General features: G+C 43.5%; 1 protein-coding gene across 8 annotated transcripts in view; it reads left to right on the top strand.

Annotated features, from left to right (window-relative positions):
* Positions 1-333: 333 nt before the first annotated feature.
* The window catches only part of LOC147120218 (E3 ubiquitin-protein ligase HECW2-like), a 424,776-nt gene continuing 404,948 nt past the window's right edge, over positions 334-20,161 (top strand). For 3 of the 8 annotated variants that reach the window (XM_085985828.1, XM_085985830.1, XM_085985829.1), the window contains exon 1: positions 385-967. The gene's annotated coding sequence lies outside the window, so the exon portion shown is untranslated. Of the gene's footprint in view, positions 968-20,161 lie in introns of all 8 variants that reach the window. The other 5 variants (XR_015078143.1, XR_015078142.1, XM_085985833.1 and 2 more) reach the window with 4 other exon arrangements.

Consider the following 20,161-nt stretch of genomic DNA (forward strand, 5'->3'; position numbering starts at 1 on the left):
GGAAGCGGTGTGCGTGAGAACTGATCATTTGCCAACCCATTGAGCTGGTGCCAATCCTTTCTCCACATAGACCGGACTTGTGAGCACTGGCCGGTCGCTGATATTGCCGCTGTAATCTTCATCTTGTACTAAGCCAAGGCGGCTGCGCTGTTCACCCCAGCCCGGATATGATTGATGATGCGTCGTTTCTAGAATCCTGAAACAAGACAGGAGCAGGATCTCATTATAAATCTCCACATACTATTAATGATTTTTTATGGGAAGGACCCCCCCGCCCCGCCACCGCCGGTACATTTTCATCCATGGAAATGTCCTTTCTGGCTGTGTGTGAACGCTGCTACGTGAGTGTACACAGGATTGAAATGCTGACACCATCCTGCCACTTATTTACCTGAGGAGGGGCTCCCCAGCCCGCGGGGCGTCCCTGTGTCAATGACGCAGAGAAATCCCGCTTGGTAAAATCCCTCCCAGATCGGGTGGAGAATTGGGGATGTGGAGAGGAGAGGCTGGGACAAAAGGAGGAGGATCGGGCGGCCAGAGCCGCTCTGCCACCTCACCTCACCTCACCTGCAACAAGTTGAAAGGGGTGAGAGAATTGGTGCAGCTTGTGGTGTGAGGCGGACTGAGCGAGCCGCCGCCAAGGGAAGGATGCTGCAGCGGAAACAGGAGGCGGAGGCAAAGACTCCCAGCGCTCGCAGTCACCACCAGCCTGGGGATTTTATTTAAAAAAAGGCAAGGGCGTGAGGAACATTAGAATTAGCGTGTTTTTTTAAACAAAAGGCAGGAACTTAAGGATCATTAGATTAAAAAAAAATACATTTTATTAGTCCTGGAGAACAGTTGCAGGTTGTTTGAGAGGAGCCGAGCCGAGCCGGCAGCCGCAGTGAGTGTTGCTGGAGGAAAACCTTTCATCATCTCCCCGGACACAGCTCGGGATGGCTGGATTTAGCGGAGCCTCTTCCCTGTGGTGAGTAACCGCTCTCTGCATCTCCCTCCCGCCTGACCGTCGGCCGCTGTCCGCTCAGTGACTGCCGGAGCCTGAGCTCCCCGCCTCCCCCCTGGCTGGGAGGGAGATTTCTCGGAAATTTTCCCCAGGCCTGGAATTGGGAGACTGCAGGGAAACTTAAGCAGATCCCGGTCCCGCTCTCTAACCAGAGCCGCCGGCATGCTGCAGATCCATTGCAACTATTTTATTTATTTATGTCTCTCCACATTTTGTCTTTCTGACTAGATTTCTCCATATTTGATTGAAGTATGGAAGGGTGGGGGGTGCAGAGGTTCGGTATGCACAGCATTCCTGCACCTCCAGATATGACACTCGGCAGCAATCTTCCCCAATATTGGGTTGTGCGCCTGTCCTCAGACACTAGATGACATCCCCCGGTGCTGGCGCCGGTCTCAGCCAACACACGGGGCTGGGTCCGCCCTGCCCGACAGCAGTTGGTAGCCTCTGAACCCCGGCGAGGGCGGCGCGGTGCGAAGAGACGATGCGACATTGCTGTGGAGTGATCCCGCACCTCACCTCACCCGCTCGCTGTTTAGAAAATGTTTACACGCTGCCACATCGTCGCGCTGTCACCATTTGTGGCGAGGTCGTTAAAAAAAAAATGTGCGTGTGTGTTGTTGCTGAACACAGCGTGAGCGAAGTGAAGGCTCGCCCAGCTCATTAAATGTTCGAATTTGCCCCAGAAATTCTGTCCATCCATGGGCCCCACAGGGTGAAGAGTGTCTCGGCGACACTGATACCAACATTATGATTTAGTGGTTAAAGGTCCCTTTCGGTTTTTTGGACTTCCTCGCTGTATTTTAAGCACATTTTAGTTTGATTGGACCATTAGTTTATTTATTAAATTAGTGGCGCCCTTAAAGGGGCCGTGTGGTGCTGATCCTGTCAGATGACACTGGGGTAACTCTGCCATCCGTATTGGTCCAATTAAAATAGGCCCAGAGATTCCTTTTCCTCTCCAATTTGGGCCCGATACTTGTCAACAATGAGTGAGCAGTTCATCAAGCTTTCAGACCAAAGTAAGACATTAATACAAAAGAAAAGCACTGCGGATGCTGGAAATCTGAAATTAAAACAGGAAATGCTGGAAATACTCAGCCGGTCAGACAGCATCTGTGGCGAGAGAAACAGAGTTAACGTTTCAGGTTGATGACCTTTCCTCAGAACTGGAAAAAGTTAGAGATGTAACAGGTTTTAAGCAAGTAAAGAGACAGGGAAAGGGGGAGTGGAGGAAAGAACAAAAGAGAAGGTCCGTGATGGGGCGGAAGGCAGCAGAGATTAAATAACAAAAGGGGTGATGGTGCAAGGCAAAAGGGGTGGTAATGGGACAAGTAAAGAAACAAAAGATGGGTCTAGAGGACGTGTAAATGGCGACAGCAGAATCATTACCAACAGCTGCTGTCCGGAAAAATGGGAGCGGTGGTTATTCTGAAATTGTTGAACTCGATGTTGTGTCCGGAAGGCTGTAAGGAACCTAACCTGTCATGGAGGGAGTTGGATACGTAACTGAAAGAAAAACATTTGCAGGGTTACGGGGAAAGGGCGGGGGAGTGGGCCTAGCTGAGGTGCTCTCGCAGAGTCCCAGCACAGGCTCGACGGGCCGAATGGCTGCCTTCTGTGCTGTAACCATTCTATGATTCTGTGATTTTTATGAGATGCTGCTCCTCGAGTATCCATTGAGCTTCATTAGAACAGTGTAGAAGGCCGAGGACAGAGAGGTGGGAGTGGGGCGGAGAATTAAAATGGCAGGCGACCGGAAGCTCAGGGTCACGCTTGCGAACTGAACGGAGGTGTTCCGCAAAGCGATCACCCAATCTGCGTTTGGTCTCTGCAATGTAGAGGAGATCGCATCGTGAGCAGCGAATACAGTACACTAAATTGAAAGAAGTACAAGTAAGTCGCTGTTTCACCTGGAAGGGGTGTTTGGGGCCCTGGACGGTGGGAAGGGAGGAGGTAAAAAGGCAGGTGTTGCATCTCCTGTGCTTGCACGGGAAGGCGTCGTAGGAAGGAGAGAGGGTATTGGGGTGATTGAAATGTGGACCAGGGTGTCATGGAGGGAACGGTCCCTTCGGAAGGCTGAAAGGGGAGGGGAATATTTATTTGGTGGTGGCATTGAGCTGGAAATGGCGGAGGATGATCCATTGAATGTGGAGGTTGGTGGGGGGTGGGGGTGGGGGTGGGGGGGAGGTGAAGACAAGGGGAACCCTATCATGGTTCTGGGAGGGAGGCGAAGGGGTGAGAGCAGAAGTGCGGGAAATGGGGCTCCTCGGTTGAGGAAAAAGGAAGCAATATCGGAAGCACTGGTATGGAAGGAGGCATCGTCAGAACAAATGCGATGGAGACGGAGGAGACAGGAGAAACTGGGAGAATGGAATAGAGTTCTTACAGGAAAGGGGGGTGGGCGGAAGTGCCACACGGAAAGAGGGGGCAAGGACAGAACTCTTTCCAGCCATTAGCCCTTAACTAAAACCTTGGTCTTTTTATTCAGAAACCCAGGCGAAGGGTAAGATGTAGGACACCAAGGTTGAAAAGACGGTTCCATTTATTCAATTTGGAGTCCGCCCCATCCCCCAATGGAATAGTTCATTTGACAAAAAAGTAGGGGACAACGTTTTGTCAATTCAGTTTAAGGAGCTTGATTTTATTTTGTAGGATTGACCTCCCTTTTAAAGTTTATTTTCTCTCCTATGTTGAGTGCTTCACACTATGCACCATCTCAACTGAGAGAGAGGGTGAGTGTGTCGCTCCCAGGTCTTATCAGTGCCACTCTGAAGTCATCCATTCGGAGGTGCATGAGTGCATCCTTTGGTAATTTTACCTCTCCCCTGTGGGGATGTGCATGTGCTCTGCTTAGCACGCACAGACAGCATGGCTGAGCTAATAAGTTCACTGCACAGTAAATGCCCTTTTACTCAGTAGCATAGGTGACAGGGTTCCAGCATGCTGTACCACCATATCACATACAGCAGTGGGTTTCTAATAAAGAATCATTTTATTGTGCTGTTATTAACCTAGTTTCTCATCAATGTTACTGAGCTATACATACCAGGAGAGTCCTAGGTTCATTCTTCACTCTGCTAAGCCAGATAATCTCAACTGGGACACTGATAGGAGTATTACAATTAGCCCCAGTAGTACAATTGTTTTCTGGCTAGTGATCCATGCAGGAAAGTGTGCCCATCAGTAAGGGCAGGATGCCACTTATGGTTGAACAGTCAGTCTTTGGTTGCCACTGACTTTAGTGAATCACCAAAGGGCAGCACGGTGGCATAGTGGTTAGCACTGTTGCCTCACAGCGCCAGGGACCCGGGTTCGAATCCGGCCTCGGGCGACTGTGTGGAGTTTGCACATTCTCCCCGTGTTTGCGTGGGTTTCCTCCGGGTGCTCCGGTTTCCTCCCACAGTCCAAAGATGTGCGGGTTAGGTTGATTGGCTATCATAAATTGACCCTTAGTGTTAGGGGGATTAAATACGTGGGGTTACGGGGATAGGGTGGGATATGTGTCGGTGCAGGCTCGATGGGCCGAAATGGCCTCTATCTGCACTGTGGCGTCTCTGTGATTCTCTCTCTCTCTCTCTGTGAAAGGGCAGCTTGTGACCTTTAAACCATACTCCAGCAAAAGTGAGCGCTCCATGACTGGAGTGAAGAAGCAAAATAAGTCATCAGCGGAGTGAGATTACTGCACCAAAAGAAACATTAAATCAGAAAAACAAAACCTTCAGTTGGGTGTTACTGTGGACAAAAAATGCTCTGATTTATACATCTCTGTTAAACCTCATAACAATTTTGAAATTTACAACAAAAAAAATCCTCCAGCCACCAAGAAAATTAATTATACGTACTTTAAAAACCACAAAATGTCATTGCTCAAAAGGTTAGTTAGTTGTTAGACACTATTATTAATTCCCTGGTACATTCCAAATTAATCGTTTTGTCTGACAATAATGGTCTAGACATTGACATTCTGTGACCCTACATGATGCATTAAGTTGACCATCAACTTACTTGGCAAATGCCAGTCCAGTACCGACCCAGAAGTTGTCTAGCATTCCTTTATTATTAATTAAAGACTAAGAACTGGGACATGCTTAATATAACTCAGTGAGTGCGCATGTACTTTATAGCGCTGACCAAAACTGGTTATTACAGTACAGTATTATCATGTTTGAATGTTGTGTTTTTCTCAGAATGAAGACTACTGGCCTTGTAGCTGTTAATTCTACAGTTTTTAACATTGTGATTTTTCTGGATAAGCGATGAAATGTGCATATTTTCCATTATATGCAACACATTTTTTTTTCTTTAGTAGACTTTTAAGATTTGTATTCTTGATCATGCTGAATCAGTACGTTTATTTAATGATATCGTACATATATATATACACAATTGCTGCAGCAACTTTGCTCCAGCAACATCCCATAAACCGCAATTGGAAAAATGGCCAGTTACTCTAATTTGCTAGCATTGGTTGAGGAAGGACTGTTGGCTGCATACATGCGTCTTTTTACTTTTTTACAGCAAATTGATCTGAGAAAGCCGAAAGCTGTACTTGCGTGATGTGACTACTCTGTCCTCATCATAGAGAATTTGCTAACCCTGAAATATCTGAAGGGTTTAGTTTGTAATATATGCAGCGCAGTGTGTTTCTGAATGCGTTAATGTGGCCAGATGATTTTTCCAAGTGTATTAGAAATTGATCTGTCAGGTTAGGACTGTGAGTTAGAGGAAGTTGGCTTGAGTTTGCAGTGAATAATTTGATATAACTTGTGCAGGTCGAGACTGGATAGCATCCAGATTTAGAGCAAGTTGTGACAGGTGGCCTTAAATTGTTATGACGCGGATAGATTAAGTCCTTAGCCTTTTAGAACGCTTCCTACTTCTTTTTGCACACAAAATAACATTGTGATTAACAAGAAATAGGATTGTATAGTTCATTTTATTTTAACGCAAGTATTCATTGTGTGTTAAAATTTGTAAATTGTCTCAATCAAATAGCAATTCTTTTAGCTATTGAGATTTTCAAGAAACAACACTACAAGCAGACAGATTACAAGTGAAAACAGAAAAACTGGAGAAAATATTTTAACATTGAAACCATTTAATTTTGTTTTTACAAAAGAGACATTGCACACTGATACAGACAGTGCAGCTGTACATACTAAACACAGCATTTACAGGAGGGTGCATTTACAGCCTAATCTGTGCACATTTCTGCAGTAAGGTAACATGCTTCAGGGTGGGGAAAGCACAGCTCAAAAAGGGTGCACAAGTGCACCCTCTCCCTTCAGAGGTGTTTTTGGGTTGGGCTGATTTTTCCTGTGGACCAGTGGAAGTGTATGCTCTGAGTGGCATCAACCCATCCCTCTCAATTCCTCTCACTGCAGGGGTCTGTTGTGGTAGAAGTACAGTAATGCACAGCTTTGTGTGACAGTACAGTATTGCATAGATTTAAGTGAGTGACATTTGCTGGTATTGCAAAAGACAATTCTCATGAATTGGTCTGGTACCCTGAGGTCATGGTTAACTGCAAGCCACAGCACAATATCACTCGTGCAGTTCAAACACAGGTTATTAAGTCCTGGCAGTATTCTGCAAAGTGTTACTAGTAGTGATTAACAATAGCCTCCATGTTTTCCTCTCAAACATTGTGTTACACCATTGGTTCACCTTGGCACTCTCAGTAAAATATGTGTGTTAGTCTCCGTAACAGTCACTTTGTAAATTGAATGGATATAAAGAACGTTTGTGTATAATTTTATCCATTGTAGGCTTTGTTTTATTTTTAACAATTCCTGGATACCAGTAATGTAATTAGTATTGATAGCACCAGAAAGAATTGGAAAACTGCAGCAAGTTTATAGAACATATTTTGAAACATTTGACATTTTAGACTATTTATTTATATTTTCTTTGTATCCAACATATTGTAATACACATTTGGAATCTTTGAGGGCATTACTAAAATATTTGTTATTTAGTTTGTTTTAATTTAGAAATAAAATAGTTTTTCCAAAATCTGTCTATCTTGGGCCAGGCAGGTAATTTTTGTGTTAGATTTCAGAGGGCCAGGAGTTTGAGTGTCACCTGTTTCCGAAAAGAAGAGCAGTAACTGGAGCAGCTGTGGGCAAGCGACAGTTGGAAGTTCACAGTGGAGAGAAGAGGAGAGATTCCTTTACCTGTGGAAGGAAATATAAGCTATAAAATGTCATTAAAACTGAAAAGAACAGTGAAGAGCCACAAAACCCTGGAAGACAAATGCAGTCAAAGAAAAAAGTTTCAATTATTTCACTCCTTTCAGGACGTCCCAAAGTGCTTTACAGCCAACTAAGTATTTTGTGATGTAGGAAACATGACAGCAAGCTCAAAAACAGCAATTAAATAAATGACCAGATGATCTATTTTAGGTGTTGGTTAAGGGATAACTATTGGCCAGGGCACCGGGGAGAACTTTCCAGCTCCTCTTCGAAATAGTGCGATGGGATTTTTACATCCACCTGAGAGGGCAGACAGGGCTGTGGTTTAACGTCTCATCAGAAAGACAGCACCTCAACCACTGTAGCACTCCCTCAGTAAGGCAATGGAATGTCAGGCTGGATTTTTGTGCTCATGTCTCTGCAGTGGGACTCAAACCCACAACCTTCTGACTTCGAGGCAAGAGTGCTAACAACTGAGCCGCGGCTGACACCCTGACCTGTATAAGTCTTGCAGATTCTCCCTTCGAGTAAGCAATTTACCTCAACTTCACAAAAAGTGATTTATTTGCACATAAGGGGACTCCCCAAGAGTTGCAATTCTTGCTGCTTTGTTGCTGCTCATGACTCGACTAAAGTGAGGCAGTAGCTGGAAGATCTAAAAGCTTGTGATGATAAAATGGTGATTGAAGCCTAAAGAAGACACTAATCCTAAAATGTGAGATAATTAAAGAAGGAGAACTGCAAAAATACCTTCTGAGTCAAATGCAGCTACAGAAGAGGTAGTGATACGAAAGCAACAGCTGCAGTAATAAAGTGAAAAATCATTGCAAAAGAAGTAACGAACAACAGGAGGGCTGCCAGAATATTAAAAAATAAACAACTTGCATTTTATATCGTACCTTTTGCAATCACGGGGCGTCCAAAAGCGCTTCACAGCCAATGAAGTACTTTTTAAGTGCAGAAACTGTTGTGATATAGGGAAACTATTAATATTTGTATTTATATAGCACCCTATCAAGTTGAAACATCTCAAAGCACTTCACATAATGGAGTATTTTTGGAGCACGGTGACTGCTGTTACATAGGCAAGCATTGCAGTCATTCTCAGCCACCAACGTCTCTCAATGGTTTGCTTTTTTATGTTGGTTGAGGGAGGAATGTTCGTCAGACCACCAGGAAAAGAAATAGATTTTCTTAAATGACTCCTTCATAGCCAGCCGAGTAAGACTTTAGTGTTAAATTTCTGACTGAAAGCTAAGATCATTGGCTGAGAAAGTCACCCTTCCCCCTTCCCACTCACCCCCTTATTAATCTTCACTCGGTGCCTCAGCCTGATGACCTGGCTGAGCTTGGTAAGAGGTAATTCTGCCATTTTTATTTATTAATTTTTTAAAAGTTTCTATGCTGTAATGCGCCAGCTGGAGCTGCAATAACTTGCTGCTAAACCCCTGCCAATGCTGGTGTAAAATTTCTCATTTGGAAATTCATGACTTTCCCTTCCTCCCTGTAGGCGAGCTGCTGGGGCTAAAATTTCTGTTTTGTTCAAAATATGGGAGAAATGTTTGCGTGTTTTTTTTCTTGTTGAAGAGAATCACTAGAACAACAAGAAAAAATTGTGGAAACCCGTAGTTTTGAAACTTGATCCATGAGAAAGTGATTCCATTAGTAGTAACAAAAAGGTACATACCACCTTCCGCACCTTCAATATTGATTCTTCAATGCCTCTCAAATCAGCCACGTACCCAATATAATTGTTGAAGCTCATTTATCCAGACGTGGAGTGCACAATTATCAGAAAATGGCTGAACAGCGGCCGTGATAATCCCAATTTACCCTCCAGGCATTGCATGGGCTCAGGCTCTGGGTGGCAATCCTGACTTTCAAGTGCAGCATGGAAAAATATGTTAATTTTTGATACTGGTAGCAGTTTTCACATAGCAGTCTGGTCAAATTATTTTGATTCATTTTTTTTTTTTAAGGTACGTAATTATATTTTCAGTAAAATAAAGGTACACTGTAAAACCTGTGTGTGCAGTTTGTATAATCATTGATGGTAATACTACGCGACTACGGCACAGTTGCAGATTAAAAGAAAAATTGTACTTGAAACTCCTAAAGCTTGGCACGGCATTCATAGAAATATTCTTATGCGCTCTTATCCCATCTGTTGAGTTGGTGTTCTGTGCTGTTGGCATTACCCTGTTATTGGTAACTTCCGTCATGCCCTACAGAGAGATCAGACTTCAAGAGGTCACCATTTTCAAATTATCATGGTTTTAGTGATGAGAAGAAGTTATGTGAATGGGGCTGTTTGGATAGGATATGATTTTTTTTATATTAATGTAACATGTTTGAACCGAGTATAGTGATCAGTTGTGGGATGAAATAGCGTTACCTGCTGCAGGGCCCTGATACCATTTGCTCTTTCGTTTATTTTATTTGATTGCAATGTGCTTAAAAAAAAAAAAAACAGGTATGGCTCATAAAGCACATTACACAGAAGAATGAAATCTCACTTCATTAGCCTGACTGCTTTTCTTTATCTTTAATTTCTCATATGTGAACTAAGCACTTTGAATTGACAACCTATATTAAGTCGCCAGCTTGTATTATAAAAACATTGTCATTGTACTTTCTTAGTGCCTGGCAGCTTGCGTCATTTGCCTGTGTCTTGTTGCATGGATACCAGATGACAGAGGAGTACCATTTTGCTTCCCAAGATAGATACTTCAGTGAATGAAAGTTCAAGGACCATTTAAATCCTTTTACAGCCTGACTATAGTGAGATGTTCAGACAGGACTGAGCGAATGATGTGTCTGGAGTCTGTCACTGCTGTAAAAAAAATAAAAAATAAGATGCCATCAAAAAATACGATAAGGAAAATTTAAACACAAAATTACTGGTGCTTTAGGTTTTGTGTCTTGGGGTGTACTTTTATAGAAGGACCTAGGCATCTGAATGTAATTTTTTTTGGGCTTCAGTAAAAATACTAAATTTGCTATTGGCAGGGAGATCCTTGAGTCTGTTCTCCTTCACTGCTGGGTCACTCCAGTGAGGTCTGACTCCAGATCCTCTTGTTGCAGTCTGGAAAATCTCTCTCTTTCCTTGGTGTATGTGCCATGACACAATTCTGGCCAGGGCACTGAATCTAATGAGCTCCTCCTAGGCTTTGGCCTCTGCTTGTGGTAACACTTCAAAACATCCTCCTTTTGAAGAGCTCATTAATTGCTGGTCTGACTTTGTGTAAAATTCTAATTCTTTCAATTAGAATGTTATTTCTTCATCAATGAGCATAAGGCCTTAAAAATGGCTTTTTGATAACTCTTCATTAGTTTTTGTGGTTTTTACAGTTGGAAGGGTAGGAGTGGGTGGAGCAGTGTTTAAACATGGGTGAATAATCTATCAGTGGTTCCTGCTTCCTTTGTATCCATTTTTAATTTATGCTTACTATCTTTTTTTGTTAAAATGAACAAAGCCAGAAACCTCAGCCTTTTGTTTCCACTCAGCACCTCCCCACAGTGATGCAACTGAGTTTGTGAGGTTAGTGGAGTGGGATCACGGGAGCACCGTCCACTTTCATGGTGCGGGACACTTATTCCCCAGGTCGCTATGCCTTGATGTCACCCCCTGTAGTTGTGTAACCATTACCTTTGATCCAGCAAATGTTGTATGCCTAATACTCTCTGCTTTAAGGAAGAGTAAGTGTGCATTTGAGTAAATCTACGTTTATACACCCTGGACCCCCGCTCCTATCATGTGATAAGGGTGATAGCTCTACAGGGCTCCTGGAATTCTTTAAACAGTGTCTTTTCCCTCAGTCTCGGCTTAATCATAATAAGTTTATTTATTTGTTACCTCTAGACTTGACTATTCCAACGCACTCCTGGCTGGCCACCCACGTTCTATCCTACATAAACTTGAGGTCTTCCAAACCTCGGCTGTCCGTGTCCCGTCCACCCATCACCCGTGTGCTCGCTGACTTACATTGGCTCCCAGTTAAGCAACGCCTCGATTTTTCTCATCCTTGTTTTCAAATCCCTCCATGGCCTCGCCCCTCCCTATCTCTGTAAACTCTTGCAGTCCCACAACCCCCCCCCCGAGATATCTGCACTCCTCTAATTTTTAAATTCGTTCACAAGATGTGGGCATCGCTGGCAAGACCAGCATTTATTGACCATTCCTTGAGAAGGTGGTGGTGAGCCGCTATAAAGAGAGAGGCAGCACGAACAGTGAGAGCAGCGGCGAGAGGAGCGGACCTGGGATAAAACGATGAGAGCAGTGGCGACGCTATAAAGAGAAAGGCTACGTGAGAAACCTTCAAAACAGGAAAAAAAAATCAAGGAGCGGCATCACAGGGCCAGCAGGCAGGTGATTGGTTGGTGAGTATTACAGTTTATTTTAGCCTCTAAGCTAGGGAAGTGGGTTAAACTTGGAGCTAGGAAACTGTAACTTACTATTACTTTACTGAATTAGTAACTTAAACTAGATAAACCAATTAATTAATAAAACTCAAATGATTGATTGAAAAAAATCATAATAATTAATTAACTAATCAAATAAGTAAAGAAGGTTAGATAGAGATGCCAGGGCAGGTGGTGTGCCGTAACTGCAGCATGTGGGAGTTTGTGGAGATCAACGAGATTCTGAGCAACCACATCTGCGGTAAGTGACTTCGGCTCAGAGTTGTTGAGCTGGAGTCCGAGGTGCAGACATTGCGGGGCATCAGGCAGGGGGAGAGTTACCTGGACACTTTGTTCCAGGAGGCAGTCACACCCCTTAGGTTAAGTAGTACTTTCGACTTCGTCAATGGTCTTCGTCAATGGTCAGGGACAGGAGGGTGTGACCGCGAGTCAGGAAGGTATGGGGACCCAGGATGTAGTGATGGAGGAGCCTCGGCCCTTGACTTTGACCAACAGGTATGAGATACTTGCTACCTGTGGGGATGAGAACAAGGACTGCAGGGTGGATGAGCAAACTGACCATGGCACTATGGTGTAGGAGGACATTCAAGTGGGAGGGAGTGAAAAGGAATGTGGCAGTGGTAGGGGACAGTATAGTCAGGGGGATAGATACTGTTCTCTGCAGCCGCAACCGGGAGTTCTGAAGGTTGTGTTGCCTGCCTGGTGCCAGGGTAAAGGATGTCTCCTCATGGCTGGTGAAGAACTTGGAGTGGGAGGGGGAGGACCCAGTTGTCTGGTCCATGTAGGAACCAGCGACATAGGTAGAACTAGGAATGAGGTTCTGCTGAGAGAGTTTGAGGAGCTAGGGTTAAAATTAAAACGCAGAACCTCACGGGTAATCTGTGGATTGTTACCTGAGCCATGCGCAAATTGACAAAGGGACAAACAGATGAGAAGGTTAAATGCGTGGCTGAAAGTGTGGTGTGGGAGGCTGTGAAGGCTCAGTCGTTGAGTATATTTAAGACAGAGATTGATAGATTTTTGGATATTAAGCGAATCAAAGGATATGGGGATAGTGCAGGAAAGTGGGGTTGAGGTTGAAGATCATCCATGATCTTATTGAATGGCAGAGCAGGCTCGAGGGGCCGAATGGCCTACTCCTGCTCCTAGTTCTTATGTTCTTGAATTGATGCAGTCCATGTGGTGAAGGTGCTCCCTCTTGAGCATCCCTGACTTTAATTACTCAACCATTGGTGGCCGTGCCTTCTGTTGCCTAGGCCCTAAGCTCTGGAATTCCCTCCCTAAACCTCTCCACCTCGCTACCTCTCTTTCCTCCTTTAAGACGCTCCTTAAAACCTATCTCTTTGACCAAGCTTTTGGTCATCTGCCCTAATTTCTCCTTATATGTCTTGATGTCAAATTTTGTTTTATGACACTCCTGTGAAGCGCCTTGGGATGTTTTACTACGTTAAAGGTGCTATGTAAATGCAAGTTGTTGTTGTTATACCGTTGATATGAATGTCAAATTGGTAAATTATTTCTTTTGTGTAACCCAGTACTTTAAAGCCTGTCCTCATGTATATTTTATTTTTTTGAACTACTAGATACACAAGCTGCATGCTTTAAATAGAAATAGCTTTAATAAAATTGGCAATTTCTTGTCTATTCACTGAGATTTAAAAGAAGTGCGTGTCTTGTTTTACGAAAATTATAATTTTAATTTCTCCATCTGCCATTATTGCCTGTTCTGCAAAGGTTGTGGTTAATTGTTTTAAAAAGTACATAATTAGGGTAAAAAATTAAATATTGTAAAAATGGGATCATCTAGTCTTTTGGATGACCTTATTAATCAGTTCTCCATATTGCTTTCATTAAACAGCAGATACGTATGATCAGATTGAGCTTTGCTCCAGCACACAGCCGCCTACTGCAGCCTGTAATACCCTTGCAGTGAGGCACTGCCGGCTTCCCATAGGTTGTATGATTCATATAATATTTAGCATTGCAGTTGCTAATACTGATAAATCATTTAATGCTTTCTGGCACAAGGGAATACCCGTTCACAAAGAAACAGCAGCTACATTGTTTACTATCAAATGCTTTTAGTTGTGTGAAGAGGCGCCGTGAAAGAACATCTATAAAGATATGTATTTTTGTCTGTCGGTTACCTTTTTAAAAAAGGGGGGCTCTTAACATCACAACTCCTCCTGTAAAATAATCAATTGTGAAAAATTAAACATTATTTTGTTTTGTTGTAATGATCTCAATTTTTGAATATTTTCTGCTGAACTAAGATATTTCTTTTTTTGCCAGTGGCCTAATTGGGGAAGGCCACTGAATTGAGAGTTGTGAATCTGACGTGATGAAGCTGAGTTAACAATAATTGCGATGGTCATTATTCTAGTATTTCAACACTTACTGCTCAAATATGAGTTAAGTAAAATGGACAGAATATAAAGAAATGTTAGGAATAATCTATTTTTCTTTTAAGGAGTTGTGATGGTGAAACTCACTTTTCAGTGATTAAAAATTTTCCTTGTCAAAATTTGGAACATTTGCTGCCATAATCTGGGATTGTATGGGAAGATGCAATTGCTCTTCTATATTGTTTTTCCTCGGCACTCTCTGGAGCAAAGGTTCTGTAATCCATTCCCAGTGGAATCACTAGCAGACTGGATGTAGGCACGAATTGGCACACTGCCATTCTATTACAATTCTAAATGCACTGGAAGTTGATGTAATTTCCTGTTGACATTCTTCAAATGAACGATATCTTCTCTATTCCTAAGTCAGTGGAGGGATTCTATTGTCAGTACAAGATGTGCCTTTAAGTGGGGTAAGTGAAAGATGAAATGACCAGAAATGTAGCTGGTTACCATTAGGATATGTGCAGTTTAATTTGTTTTGGAAGAAACACATTCCTGTAAAAATTTTCTGTGCCCCACAGTTCACAGGTTTTTGTTTTTGAAGGAAGGTTAGTAAGAAATGTGATCATCTATAAATTGCTATCTTGGTGGTCCCTTCAACCCTCATTTTTCTCTCCTTCTGGTCTAGGCATGAACCTCTGTTAGTCCCATGGGTCTCCGCCCATTTTGTTCTACAGTATAAAAAGCAGCCTGCTATAACCCAAGTATAAAAAGCAGCCTGTTATAACCTGAGTATAAAAAGCAGCCTGTTATAACCCGAGTATAAAACTGAAGCAGCATGCTGTAGACAGAGCTAAGCAACCCCACAATCAACAGATCAGATCAAAGCTCTGCAGTCCTGCCACATCCAGTCATGAATGGTGGTGGACAATTAAGCAACTAACTGGAGGAGGAGGCTCCGTGAACATCCCCATCCTCAATGATGGCGGAGCCCAGCACGCGAGTGCAAAAGGCAAGGCTGAAGCGCTTGCAAACATCTTCAGCCAGGAGTGCCATCGGCCTCCTCCTGAGGTCCCCACCATCACAGAAGCCAGTCTTCAGCCAATTCGATTCACTCCACGTGATATCAAGAAATGGCTGAGCGCACTGGATACAGCCAAGACTGTGGGCCCCGACAACATCCTGGCTGTCATGCTGAAGACTTGTGCTCCAGAACTAGCTGCGCTTCTAGCCAAGCTGTTCCAGTACAGCTACAACACTGGCATCTATCCGACAATGTGGAAAATTGCCCAGGTATGTCCTGTACACACAAAGCAAGACAAATCCAATCCGGCCAATTACTGCTCCATCAGTCTACTCTCAATCATCAGCAAAGTGATGGAAGGTGTCGTCAACAGTGCTATCAAGCGGCACTTACCAACAACCTGCTCACTGATGCCGAGTTTGGTTTCTGCCAGGACAGCTTGGCTCCAGACCTCATTACAGCCTTGGTCCAAACATGGAAAAAAGAGCTGAATTCCAGAGGTGAGGTGAGAGTGACTGCCCTTGACATCAAGGCAGCATTTGACCGAGTGTGGCATCAAGGAGCCCTAGTAAAACTGAAGTTAATGGGAATCGAGGAAAACTCTCCACTGGCTGGAGTCATACCTAGCACAGAGGAAGATGGCTGTGGTTGTTTGAGGTCAATCATCTCAGCCCCAGGACATTGCTGCAGAAATTCCTCCGGGCAGTGTCCCAGGCCCCACCATCTTCAGTTGCTTCATCAATGATCTTCCCTGCATGAGAAGGTCAGAAGTGGGGATGTTCGCCTATGATTGCACAGTGTTGAGTTTCATTTGCAAATCCTCAGATAATGAAGCAGTCCATGCCCGCATGCAGCATGACCTGAATGACATTCAGGTTTGGGTTGATAAGTGGCAAGTAACATTTGCACCACACAAGTGCCAGGCAATGACTATCTACAACAAGCGAGAGTCTAACCACCTCGCCATGACATTCAATGGCATTACCATCGTCAAATCCCCCACCATCAACATCCTGGGGGGTCACCATTGATCAGAAACTTAACTGGACCAGCCACATAAATACTGTGGCTACAAGAGCAGGTCAGAGGCTAGGTATTCTGCGGCGAGTGTCTCACCTCCTGACTTCCCAAAGCCTTTCCACCATCTACAAGGCACAAGTAAGGAGTGTGATGGAATACTCTCCACTTGCTTGGAAGAGTGCAGCTCCAGCAACACTCAAGAAGCTCGACACCATCCAGGACAAAGCTGCCTGCTTGATTGGCACCCCATCCACCACCTTAAACATTCACTCCCTCCATTACTGGCACACCATGGCTACAGTGTGTACCCTCAACAAGATGCACTGCAGCAACTCACCAAGGCTTCGGCAGCACCTCCAAGCCCGCAACCTCTACCACCTAGAAGGACGAGGGCAGCAGGCGCATGGGAACACCACCACATCCACGTTCCCCTCCAAGTTACACACCATCCTGACTTGGAAGTATATCACCGATCCTTCATCGTTGCTGGGTCAAACTCCTGGAACTCCCTAACAGCACTGTGGGAGTACCTTCACCACACGGACTGCAGCGGTTCAAGAAGGCGGCTCACCACCACCTTCTCGAGGGCAATTAGGGATGGGCAATAAATACTGGCCTTGCCAGCAATGCCCACATCCCAGGAATGAATAAAAAGAAAAGCAGCCTGCTGTAACCATCCTTCTCATTTCCCCTTTCTCTTCATGGGGAATACCTGATAGTTGCTCAATATCTCTCAAATCGGGTGATCCGTAGGAGTTCTCCCTATTGTCTTTTTTTCAACACCTGTAAAAATATGCAATTTTATTGGAACAACGTGCTCCTAAGAGAGGGTTGTAATACTGCAGGATCAGAAATTTGAGTAAGCTCTAAGTTTGTTTTAATTACCCGGTTAACTAAATTGTTTTGTAAAAGTTTTCCTGCAATTCTAGGTGATATTTAACTTCAATAGATTCATAAAGCAAACAGAGGCTTGTCTGCATGGACGTCGCAATCTGTGACTGTTGAGTTCCATTCACTTTGGAAAAAGGCCTGGAGCATTTCATCCTGTATTATTGGGCGGAGGCCTGCAATCTGGAAAAATCTATGCTCTTGCCGGAGGGCTCCCGGGACACGCATGCTTCCGCTCCTGGGCCTCACCAAACTTCAAGTGCGCAGGGCTCATGTATCCCAGAGGCGCATTTAGTTCGCAGCGTCCCTGGGATCACGTGGGCCATGGAGAGCCAATAGAAGAAGGGAATCTCCCTTCATACAGTTGACAGGAAGACCTGTCAATTATATGAATGGAGATCACCCCAAAAACATAGTAAAACTTTAAATAATTTTTTTTTTCTAAATCACATTTTTAAAATGATTTGAAATTACAATAAATTTTAAACAAATTTAATTTTTGAAAAAAGTAAAGTTTTTTACGGGTCTAAAAATAAACTTTTTAAAAAGTATTTTTAAATGATAAAAGTGAAAAAAAATTCTTTTTTAAAACTTTTTTCAACTCTTATCCTGGTAAAAGCAGGCCTTATGCAGGTCTCCAAAAAGCAGAACTGTCCGCCCGCAGAGGCCCTTCTCCAGGGCAGCCAGAGGATCTGTCAAGACCATCCTTGACAGATCGGAAATGCCGGTTTTCAGCGCATGCGCTTGTGCATGCCTGAAATCGGCATTTCTGATGTCCCTACGGGTGGGTACGCAGCGTAGGGATCGGAATATCTGGGCCAATGCTTTTGAAGTTTGAGATATTCTGGCACCCTTTCAATTTTTTTTCTGTTAAACCTTGTCACAAGGATTTTTGTAAAATACAGTTAATGTTTCTGAGTATCCATATATAAAAACAAAAAGCAGCATTGCAGCTTTTTAAAATGACTTTCCTCTTTTGCAGTCATTGTGAATATTGTGATTTATGATTATTAGATCAGACCATATGCTGTAATTATGGCTTTGTATGCATCTCCATTTACACCCTGCACAATCATGGGTTTTGCTTCAGTAAAATTTCTCGTGGATACTGCATGAGAGAGAGAGATGATTTACTGGACATGGGTCAGGATGATCTAATAACTAAATGCCCAAGCACAAATGAGTTGAACAGTTCATCCTTGTGTTTTTTTATGTAAATCAAATCATCTCCTCTGCAGTATTCTACTTAACAGCACTGCTTTAGAAAAATAGCGTAATAAAATCTGTGTGTTCTAGGCAACTATACCTGCTGCACTTTTATGTTTTGTCATATCTTCAGGGTGAGTAGTTTAAGATGTGGTGTTTCTCAACCACCCTACAGACAATCTGTAAAATAAAGCGTTAATCCAAGAAGTCGGCAGAACTGAAACTCGGAAAAAGCACCTGCACACCCTGTGGCTGTCCGAAGTTTGTGAAATTGGTGCTTGCTCAGATGGGTCTGGGTGATACCTATTAAGTTTATGGACTTGGGAATTGAGTAATGTGCCACAGGTATTACAAAAAAAAGACAAATAAGCCGGAAGGGCCTTTGAAGCAATTGGGCCTGGACCCCAGTATCTCGGTCACGATCTGAGCACTAGAAAAGATACATGTACCAGCTAGTTTTTGATAAACGAAGTGACATTAGGCAGCCGTAGTTTCTGACACACTCTTGTCCAGTTGAATGACACTTTGGAAAGAATCCATGTGCGGAATTAATCTGAGGGTGTGTGTTTCTCGGGGTGGTGGGTACTATTGTTACTATGTCCTCTGTTAGAACATAAGAAATAGCATCAGGAATAGGCCACTTGGCCCCTCGAGCCTGCTCCGCCATTCAATAAGATCATGGCTGATCTTGGGCTCAAAGCCACTTCCCCGCCCGCTCCCCATAACTTTTCACTCCCTTGTAAAAATGTGTCTATCTCCACCTTAAATGTATTTAATGACCCAGCCTTCACGGCTCTCTGGGGCAGAGAATTCCACAGATTTATGACACTCTGAGAGAAGAAATTCCTCCTTTCCTCAGTTCTAAAAGGGCGACCCTTTATTCTAAAACTGTGCCCCCGTGTTCTAGATTTCCCCACGAGGGGAAACACCCTCTCTGCATCTACCTTCTCGTGCCCCCTCAGTATCTTCTGTTTCAATAAGATCACCTCTCATTCTTCTAAATTCCAATGAGTATAGGCCCAGCCTGCTCAACCTTTCCTCCTAAGTCAAACCCCTTATCTCTGGAATTAACTTAGTGAATCGTCTCTGAACTGCCTCCAATGCAAGTATATCCTTCCTTAAATAAGGAGACCAAAGCTGTACGCAGTACTCAAGGTGTGGTCTCACCAATACCCTGTACAGTTGTAGCAGGATCTCCCTGCTTTTATACTCCATCCCCCTCGAAATAAAGGCCAACATTCCATTTGCCTTTTTGATTATTTGCTGTACCTGCATGCTAACTTTTGGTGTTTCATTCACAAGGACCCCCAGGTCCCTCTGAACTGTAGCATTTTGTAATCTTTCTCCATTTAAATAATAATTTGCTTTTATATTTTTCCTGCCAAAGTGTATAACCTCGCACTTTCCCACATTATACTCCATCTGCCAAATGTTTGCCCACTCACTTAGCCTATCTATATCCCTTTGCAGGTTCTTTGAGTCCTCTGCACAACTTGCTTTCCCACCCATCTGTGTATCATCCGCAAACTTGGCTACATTACACTCGATCCCTTCATCCAAGTCATTAATGTAGATTGTAAATAGTTGAGGCCCTAGCACCAATCCCTGTGGCACCCCACTAGTTACCGTTTGCCAACTGGAAAATGACCCATTTATCCCGACCCTCTGCTTTCTGTTAGTTAGCCAATTCTCTATCCATGCTAATATATTACCCACAATTCTGTGAGCTCTTATCTTATGCAGCAACCTTTTTATATGGCACCTTATCGAATGCCTTCTGGAAATCTAACTACACCATGTTAAAACGGTTATGGTTTAATAAATGTTCAAATAAACAGTATGTTGCAAGTATATGGAAAGTGTTTAGAAAATTATCCATTTTAGGTTGTTCCAGTGTATTTAAACATACTGGAACTGAACATGTTGGCCTCATGAATATTCATGTGTCAGTACTGGATGACGTATCGAGAGGCAGAGCATACAGTGCATAGTTATTTTTAAAATTGGGCCTCAGTTTGTATTCCCAGGTACTGCAGTGTAAAGTCATAGGGGGAGA

The sequence above is a fragment of the Somniosus microcephalus genome, chromosome 4 (genome assembly GCF_052327205.1).
Source record: "Somniosus microcephalus isolate GS21.2 chromosome 4, FLI_Smic_1.0, whole genome shotgun sequence".
Taxonomy (NCBI): domain Eukaryota; kingdom Metazoa; phylum Chordata; class Chondrichthyes; order Squaliformes; family Somniosidae; genus Somniosus; species Somniosus microcephalus.